Source organism: Dioscorea cayenensis, chromosome 5 (assembly GCF_009730915.1).
Source record: "Dioscorea cayenensis subsp. rotundata cultivar TDr96_F1 chromosome 5, TDr96_F1_v2_PseudoChromosome.rev07_lg8_w22 25.fasta, whole genome shotgun sequence".
Taxonomy (NCBI): Eukaryota; Viridiplantae; Streptophyta; class Magnoliopsida; order Dioscoreales; family Dioscoreaceae; genus Dioscorea; species Dioscorea cayenensis.
The window spans coordinates 11915198-11925908 of record NC_052475.1 but is presented as its reverse complement, the minus strand read 5'-3'; positions in this window follow the sequence as shown (position 1 = coordinate 11925908).

Below are 10711 nucleotides of genomic sequence, written 5' to 3'. Positions count from 1 at the left end.
AACTCTGTTTTTTGTGAATGATGCAGGATAATGCTTTAAATCACTTTATTGATTTGGCTGAATTGTATGGTTTTGAAGGATCTTTTTCTATGAATGATGCGAGATCTATTTTAAAAAAGATTAGCATGTTTGAATGGTTTTACACAATTTAATTTAACTTTTTTTTTAGTTACAGAGCTATACAGAATCTAAATAAAAATGAATTATCATTTCTAGCCAAACCATTTTTTTACAGGTTCAAATACATCAACAAGGCTTGTAAATAATCATATACTATTTTATGAAATTTTACAAAATTTGAGCAACATTTAAACAATTATCATTTACAAAATTATCATTCAAAGAATTATCAAAACAACAATTAGTCACTCTAAATTATTACTTTCCTTCCCTACAAACAGTTGCAAACCACTTTGCCTGCAGTTGCTTATATGAAAATCTTAGCTTGAGAATGTCTTCTTCCTTGCCAAAATGACTCTTCTCCTCAAGTTGTGACTCAGGTTGAGGGGGAGGCTTCACTGTATTGGTCAGAGTCGAGTGCTGGCAGTGAGGTCGGATAAGGGGTGAAGGAGAAGATGATGTTTACCGGAGATGGAAAGGGAGCTATGTTACTTGATAATGGATTACTGGTAGGGTTAGGGGATGGGAAAAGGAAATGGGAGATTTTATCGGATCCGGGTTTGTATGAAAATGATCTGATAAACTAATCCATCCTTTTTTAATGTTTTATTTTATTTGTTTAATGATATTTTATTCAAAATAGTGCCACATCATCCAAGTCAAATGGCAAAACTAACTCCCGTTGCCCAGGTGTACTTGATTGACCCAAATGAACAAGGGGCTAGAAAGTATCAAATCATAGTAGGGAGACCAAAGGGGCAGAGTGACATAAGTAGAGGGACTGATTGGGGTATTCTATCTTTCTAGAAAATAGACAACTTTGCTATGCTTGTAAGTATAGTAATGGAAAAGGGTTCACACATGGGTAAGATTTCAACTTTAAAAAACATACAATTTGTTTGTTAATTACAATAAGCATATAGTTTTGTTATTGCTAATCAAATTACTCTTGCTTATAGAAGTTACAAATACTTTTGCATAAATTAGTCTCATAGTATTTGACAAAGTTGCTATAAGATTTTCTTAGAACTACGGCTAACAGTTTTAAATTCTCAAGTTAAGGTAACAAATGTTTATATTAACAATGTTATCAAGATAAGTTTTATTAAAAAATATTTTTAACTGATTATCATTTATAATAGACAAGTCTACACATGGAAGATTGTCTTATAAAAAATTCTTTATCACTATTAGAATTATTTAAACAAATAAAAACAAACCTTGAATGTTCAATTTTTTTTAATGCAGAGATATATAAGAATTTTCTAAAACAAAAGAAAATTTTCCCAAGTCCTTCAAGTCCTTCACATTTAAGGGCAATAACAAAAGATATAAATTATAAATGAGAAGATCTTTATCCAATATTAATTTTCTTCTAATCAGAAAAAACTAGTTTGTGCCTATTGCTTTTTCTCTATTGTAAATATGGATAGATAAAATTAACAGCCATCTTTAATTACTTATCAATTCCTCATGTCTTGGTTTGTTTGTTCTATGTAATGATGATATAAAACTAGAGCAACAAATAAAGGATAAAATAAGAAATTTTAAACCATTAGAATTGCCTCCCCAAGTAGCTATTTAATCATCGAATTTGACGGAAGACTAGGAGGATGGGGAGCTGTAATAATTATTTTAGTAGTCACTCAATTATTCTATAACTTTTATTTGATCCACAGAATTATGAAAAATTTCAATTGTGTACCCCAACTTCAGTCTCATGTTTAATTAAGTCACACGTGCTCATGCTATTAACAGTAGGATGATGTGTCATAATACGTCAAACAACTTATGCCACATTGGCCATGCCACGCGGTCAAGTATTATTTTTATATTGCCACATCAACCCTATCAAGAAACTTCATGAGCAGAAAAGAGATTAGAGGTTTAAGAGGGAGAGCAGAAAAAAAGTTTTTCTCACTGATAAAAATTATATTTGGTCACATGGCATAGCTGACATGGAGATAAATCGTGTGATGTGTCATGCCACCTCAGCCTACTGTTAACAACATGAGTATGAGTAATTCAATTGAATGTGAATCTACCGTTAAAGTACCCAATTCAAATATTTCATTATTTGATGACTCAAATAGGAGTACCCAAATATTTGAATTACAATTTAAATAATTTACCCTAAATTTTATAAAAAATTTAAGGGAAAATTATTTAAAAATACCTGCGAAGTTTCATTTTTCCTCTGCAGTCCCTCTGACATTTGCACTTCCCATATAGTCCCTCCTTTTTGCACATGTTCCTTTTTAGTCACTGTCATGACACCTGTTAGTGGTTTCTTTTCTGAAATGGCAGAATTGCCCTCTCTTTTGCCTCCCGCCCAATCACATCATACCTTTTCTCTTAAACTGGCAGAAGCCTTCATCTTCATCCTCTTTTGGTGTACTTCATCTTCATCTTCAATATCTTTTTCTCTTATCCTTCTTCTCTTTTTCATTGTTCTTCTTGTCCTTGTCGTTGTTCTCCTTCTTTCTATCGTTCAAATAAGCAACATCTCCATTGAGTTTCGCTTACTTTCTCCTTGGGGGGTTTTTTTAACTTATGGGTTTCTCCAACATTTACATAGGTGTTAGTCATCATTGAGACATTTTGTGTTGTGGCTCATTTCAAAGTCGAAGGACAGCTACTACAATTCACGATCCTCACCACGTGGGAGGTTGTTGTGGGCGAGATATGTGAACTTTAGATAACAGGCAGATATTACACAAAAAGAGAATATTTTTCATAGGAAGAGACGTATATTACACAGAAAGAGGATATTTCATACAGGAAGAGACGTATATTACACAGAAAAGCCTAAAACTCATTATCATTCGAAACACCATCAAAAGTCGGGTTCTACACAGGAAACCCAAAAAAATGCACACGAAAAGCACGCAATAACAATCTATAGAAAAGGAGGGACGGATGATGAAGAGTTTTTTAGGAAATTATTAAATCATCATAATTTACTGATGCGCCCGTGTCTCTTTAACAACCATTGATGCACATTTAAACATACAAAATACTAAAACTTGATTCCATTAAATCAAATTTAATGGAATTTATTCAAATTTCAAGTAGTAATTATAATACACACATATGTTACAAAGTTCCAATGACTAGATGAGATCATCAATCAATTTGGGTACATCATCACCATCAGTTTCATCCTCTTCCTCATCTTCACCACCAATCTTCATCTTCTCGTCTCTAGCACCACTGATCTCCAAACCCCAATCCTACATCGATGACCCCTCATCTTCTCCCAAAACCACAACCCTGTCACAAGAAACTTGATCCCCAACACCCACAACAATCACATCATCTTGATTCCCTCATTCCCCATCATCGATTTTATCGGCAACGCCTCCACAAACAGAATTCTTCTCCTTGCTTTCGCTTCTTTCGGTGCTGATCAGAGCGTCTGGGATCTCGCAGTTGCTTAGGTCGAGATCTTAGACACAGTAGTTGGAGGATGAGAGGATGCACAAGCACTGGTTATTTCCATGGAGAGAGGTGGGGAAGAGGAGAAGGAGGAGAGACGGAGGATGAAGATGAAGAGGGGGCCAAATAGGTCATTTCCATGGCCACTTAACTACACAGTAATGCCATTAGGATATGATGGGAATTACTTTAAAAAGGAGGGACCTTTGAGGAAACAACAAACTTCAAGGGAATATTAAGGAAACTGTAAATTGCGAAGGGATTTATAGGGATTTATAGAAAAAGAAAAACAAAGAACAAACAGAAAAAAAGAACTGTAGGAAGTAATTATTTTTCATACATTAACATTTACTGTAAAATTAAAGAAAGGGCCAATTTTGGACTAAACAAAAATATTAGAGAGATTTTTAGAATATTTATTTGTAGCGAAAGAATTTACTGTTCCTTGTGTTTCTAAATTACCACTTTTAAATGCTCATTATATCTTTTTATTTTTCGTTATTTTACCAATAAGGGTTCCAAATGGAAATCCACTTTATAAATTATATGTTATTACTATTATTATTATTATTATTATTATTATTATTATTATTAGTGAATTTTTAATTTAATATAAGTCAAAAACAATGTAACAAGCTTCATTCACTCACATGTAAATGGTAATTTTTTATTCAAAATAATTATTTATGCATTCAACTAATATATTAATTATATGGAAGTTGTTGCAAATAATTCAACATAATTATGTCAAAAAATACACAACATCATACATTTTACATAACAATGCTGTTATGTTTAAAAATTAAACTATGATACCACCAAATCTTTCATGTAAAATATTAGTGTGACATTAGTATAAATGTTGACATTAATGTATTAGGAAAAAAAAATGAAATGAAAAAAATACATAGTTGAAAAAGATTAAATTTTCTTTACGATAAAGAAAAATCGTGTGATACCCTGTCCTGATTTTGAACTCATGCTTTTTTAGATTTTTTTTGTTGTGCAAACATTAGGGACAAAATGGTCATTTTGCACTAGTGGCATATTTGCATTACTGCACAGTAGGTTAGGTGTGAAACCAATATGAAAAGCAAAACGATCTTTTGGGCTCATTTCTTTCAATTTTCTCTTATAAAGGGGTATTTGGTAATTTCTCCTTTTCTTAAAAAAAAATCTGAAAATTGAATGGATAAGAGATGCAACATGGCTTCTCTTCTCAGCCTCTCATTTCCTTTCACTTCAGGCGAGAGGGTTTTCTTTTGAAAAAAATTTCTTCGACGAGCTTCTTCGGTGAATCATCACTTCTATCCTATTCCCCTCATTCTCCTGAGCCAAGTAAGGCTTCGATACAAGGTTTTCTCTTTGTATTTTCATCATATTTAATTATTTTTTAAAATCCTTGAAACCCTAGAAATCAATCATTGACTCAAATTGAAGCCCTCCATCTTGTGATTAATGTATGTGTATGTTTGTAAAGAAATTTTGTGTTTTGGTGTTGTAAATCGATGAGAAACAATTGAAACAAGGCCGGTTTTACTGTAGCAAATTCGCGGTTTACTGTGGTGCCAAAAAACCTTGGCCTTTTTTGTATTTCTTTGGTCCAAATCAAAGTCCTTCTTACCTAGAAGCCTTTGGAACTAAGTTTTCCTTCGGTTTGGGGTCCTTTGGGGACAAAATGATGTTGTTTTCCCCTTAAACCATAGCGTTACATGTTCGCTGTGTAACTAGGCATTTGCATGCATTTTAGTTTCCATTCTTGTGTGCATTAGTTCTAAGATTCCTTACTTGATTCTAGGTGGTGAGGCATCTTCCAAGGGGAAGGAAACTGCTGACCAATGAGCGCGTCTCGAGACGAGACGATGCGTTCAGTGAGTGGTTTAATTGTTAATTGCATAGATTTAATAAGAGTATAAAGGTATTTCTTTATATGTTTTATATCATAAAATTGATGTTCAATCAGATTTAATTGGCTATATATCTATATATGGATATTTTGAGCCTGAAGTTATATGGCAAAATGATTCTGGTATACTTATACATATTTATTTCGAAGAAACATGTTTACATGTAAATGTCTTTTACATGCAAATGGAATATGGATTGTAGTTTATTTCCGTATTTATACATCATATGCTTGAGCCCTTGAGTTTGAATTGGAAAGAATTGCCTTGTGGCATTTGGATTATGGTGGTGACAGCGGACTTAGGTCTGACACAGAAGTGTGGGGTTCCACGGTCCAACCTGATGGGAGGCGGTGTGGTCAACCCTGAGTTTACCCTAGTCAAGAGGTGCGAGGAGCCATTGATAGGGGATCTTTTATATGAGAAACCCGGGGTTACCACACGGGGATCTCAGTGGGCAACACCAAGGAAGGTAACATTTGTGAATTTTAAAAGTTTAAAACACCTTGGTGGTCCCGTAGCTAGTCGCGCCACAATTAGCTTGGGTATTGTTTATGGCCAGCATATATTTTGAGTGGTGCTCAATGTATTGAAAAATGTTACTTACCTGTACTATTTATGAACCATTGTGTTATCTGTTAATTTGTCGAATACTTAGAACTACTTTTATATGTTATTATTATTGTGATTACTACTATTTGAAGTACTTTATTTACTCTGTTATCTCTATGCTGTCACCACTCATTGGGTAACACGTATTACTCACCACTCTCCTTTCTCTTTTCTCAAACTGCGACGTTGGACTAGGTTCTGCTGAGCAGTCAGTAGAATGACCTCCTTTTTTTCCCTTATTTAGGTTAGTGCAGTGTGCATATAATTTTATGGATCCACTAGACTTGAGCTTTGTGTACTATTCATGTATTTATACTTTTTAGTTGTATGTGGAATACTCGCTAGTCTTGTTATGGACCTTGTCTCTTTAGTAAGTGGTGTTAGCCGGTTTGTTTTGAGCCTTACGGTGACTAGGAGGTGGGATGCTGTAGGGTTCACTCCTTGTTGCGATGGCGATTGCCACGTGCCCGGCTAGGGTTAGGGCGTGACAATTTTATTGGTATCAGAGTTAGAGGTTTAGGCTAATCTTAGTTCGAATCCTGAAACTGTTAATTTTGCTACGAATTAGTGGATCCAATTATTGAATTGCATCTAGCATAAGTTTTTGTACAGGTTGAGTTTGAAATTTGTCTTTCTTTGTTCCTTTTAGATAGAATGTCAGCACAGCATCCACGTATGCGTCGAGGAGCTGGTGTTCCTTTTGAGGAACCTCCTCCTGTCCAACCTCCTTCTCCCCCTAGGCAAATGGTCAGTTCAAGACATGAGCCTGTTGTGGCAGCATCAATACATGCTCCCGGTGTCCCAGACCCGGTGCCTAATACTGCAACTCCAGGAGTAGCACCAGCCTCCAAAGCTCTCCAAAGCTTTAAGACATATTGGGATGCCCAGGGTCATCAACCGACATACCAGGAATACCATGACTTCATGGGTTATTGGAGTCTGTTTCGGGGACAACCCTATACTGAGCCAGTATCTGTGCCACCACCACTCCCAATTCTTTCAGTTCAACAAGCACCAGTAGAAGACCGCAAAACCAGTCAGAGCTTAATTCTTTCCAAGTTACTAAATGAAGCAAGACAGTTGGGATGTAATGGCTTTGATGGCTCAAGTGATGCCATAATTGCCAAAGAATGGTTGAAGAGGATGCTTGCTATTTTTGACGACATGGGCATAGAAGATGAGTTAAAACTAAAGGTTGTAGTCAGACTTCTGGAGAACTGAGCAAGGATCTGGTGGGAAACTCTCAAGGTTTGTTCAGATGTACCATTGACTTAGTCAAATTTTATACAAGAGTTTGATGAAGAATACTACACTCGATTTTATTGTGACTAGAAACAGCAAGAGTACATGAGGTTGGTTCAGGGTAACAAGGCAGTGGCAGAGTATGAAGTAGAGTTAAAGGATCTAGCTAACTTTGTACCTAAAATTGTTGGTGGTGAAGAAGCCCTATGTTCCAAGTTTGAGCCAAGACTGAATATCAGTATCCGAGAGAAGATGGCAGTTACTGGGAATCATACTTTCAAGGAAGTGGTTCAGTTGGCTTTGAGGGCTGAGAAGTTGGTCATTGAAGGTAGTCGCCTTCGTGAGAACTAGCCAAGAGAAGAAACCCAGATTTATCAAGGGCGTCCAAACGCAGTAAGAGTCAGAAGCGTACCATATCTGCTTGTGGCAGTATTGGAGGCAAGACAACTGGAAATGTTCCCAGGTGCCAGAACTGTAATAGATTTCATTATGGTCCATACCGTGAGCCATGCAGATGTTACCAATGTGGGCAAAAAGGCCACCTCAAGTTAGCATGTCCAGAGTTAGGCCATTGAGTGCCAGGGTTAGTACCTTTCCCAGTACTGATAAGTGTCTAAATGTAGGTGTTTTCATATAATTATCGTATTCACTTTGCATGTATTTTGTGAGGTTTGATGCCCGCTTTTATGCTTAATCATCTTCTATTTGCTTTGTAGGGCATAAGGAAGCCATGGAGAACAAGAAGATATCATTTGGGCAAAAAGAGAAGAAAAAAGCAGAATTTCATACTACCCGAGTATGGGGGCGTATGCACTCATGAGCAGCAGATTATTTTTGGAGTGTCTCGCCCGATTTTCCATACTACCCAGTATGGGGGCCGTATGCACCCCATATGGATCGTGAATCTAGGGTTTTTGGGTGCCATACGACCCCCATACGACCCGTATGCCTTGGGGGGGTATAAATACCAACTTTAGGGCAGATATTGGGGACTTTTTGGTCAGCTAGGCTTTTTCGAGACCTTTTCTTGGCCGATTTTGGGGAGACACTTGAGAGGTTTTTGAGCGACCTTGGGGAGGAGAAGAAGGGCAAGGAAGCTAGAAGATCATCTAAGCCCAAGGTCCAAGACTCTCAAGGCAAGAAGCAACATCATTCAAAGGGAGATTTACCACGCTTTGAAGGAAGGATACCAGCTGGCTAGAGGAAGCGTCATTCGGCATTCCTTTGGCGAGGGAAGCATCATTCGGCATACATTCTACCTCCTCCTACACCATTTCATCTAGGGAGTGTCACTCATGCTTTTCTTGTGTGTTTTACTTGATTATGTTACTTGTTGTGGGATGATGACACACTAGACCCCCAAAGGCCACCGGGTATTGGTGAACCTTGGGGAGGGTTATCATGTATTTTGGATGATTACTTGTTAATTCTTTGCTTGGGTAATTTTGAGATCTAATCCATTGTTTTTCATGCTAAGTGCTACATTAAGGAGAAATCCGTAGCTCTTTTTATGAGTGATGCATGTAGATGTGACTTGCTCGCATGTATTAGATCATGAATGGATTAGAAGGGGATACTTGTATCATCACGCAGAAATTGGGTGTTTGGTAGCCCTCCATGTAGGTTTAATCCGAAGAAGAGTAGGTTCATTCCTAAGCGAGATTTCCTCATACTTAATGCAATTGCAGGGATGTAGATTTGGGAGAAATTCCTATCTATGTTCTTATGGGACTAGGGTTCAATCGCCGAGAAATTGGGGTTGTTCTAAACTTGGAATCTCATGGTCCATTTTACCCTTGCATCTTTAAATCATCATCCATGTTGCATGATAACCCCTCAAGGGGATCCACATCTATAGGCCTTTGCATTATTTTGTATTTCTTGCTTGCCCATTGCTTGTTCTCTAATTTGGTCATAATCTCATTTTAGTTTTAATTGCTTTAGTAGAGTAAAAATCCATCATTTGGGATCTTAGGCTAGATAATAGCTCGAGAAACAGTAATAGGAGATCCTTAGCCCCGTGGAATACGATCCTCGTGTCTTCACGCGAGGTATTACTTGGCGATCCCGTACACTTGCGGGGAAGCAATCAAGTACGATGACAGAATCAGTCGAAGGGTGTACAGTCTATTGGATCTGCACCAGTTACCCCAACCAGATCAGTTGCTGCTAGTAATGTTCCACAAGGTGAAACACAGTAACCGCAGACCCGTTCTCAGACCTGAGTTTTTGCCATGACCAATGAGGAAGCTGAGGACAGACCCAATGTGTTTATAGGTACCATATCCATTTTTTAGCATGATGCATATGTTTTGATAGACTCAGGTTCAGAGAGATCTTTTATTAGTACCACATTTGCATGTCACACCAATAGAATAGCTTCTCTTTTAGGCTGTGAACTTGTGATCCAAACGCCCCTTGGCGAAGAGATTGTCGGAGAGGTAGTTTTCCGAGGATGTCATATCAAGTTGAAGGGTTTAGACTTTGAGGCAGATTTGATTCCATTTGAGATGAGAGATTTTGATGACATACTTGGGATAGACTGGTTGAACAGGCATAAGGCTGCCATCGACTGTTTCAGGAAAGAAGTGACTTTGCAAACCTCTCATGGATCTAATATTATGCTTGAGGGTGAAAGGAAGATTCTTTCAAGGTGTGTGATATCTTCTGTGAAAGCAAGGAAACTAGTGCGTAAGGGATGTGAAGCATATTTAGCCCATATAGTGGATACAAGTATTGGTGGACTAAACTTGAAGGATGTCCCAAGTGTTCAGGAGTTTGAGGATGTATTTCCTGATGAATTGCTGGATTACCCCCAGATCGAGAGTTTGAGTTTGCTATTGACTTACTACCAGGTACTACATCAATCTCCATTCCTCCAGATCGCATGGCACCAACAGAGCTTAAGGAGTTAAAAGTGTAGTTACAGGATTTGGTGGATAAAGGGTTCGTACACCCGAGTGTGTTACCTTGGGGTGTGCCAGTGCTCTTTGTGAAGAAAAAAGATGGGTCCTTCAGATTATATATCGATTACCAGCAATTGATCAAGATGACCATCAAGAACAAGTATCCTTTACCCAAAATAGATGATTTATTTGACTAGTTGCTTGGAGCAAGAATGTTTTCGAAGATTGACCTTCGGTCTGGTTACTATTAATTGAAGATCTAGGAGAGTGATGTGCCGAAGACAGCGTTCCGTACGCGATATGGGCATTATGAATTGCTGGTCATGCCATTTGGTTTGACCAATGCCCCAGTTGCTTTCATGGACCTGATGAACAGAGTCTTCAGACCATATCTAGACAAGTTTGTGATTGTCTTCATCAATAATATTTTGATCTACTCAGCATCTGAAGAAGGACATATGCAACACTTACGTACAGTATTGCAGATCC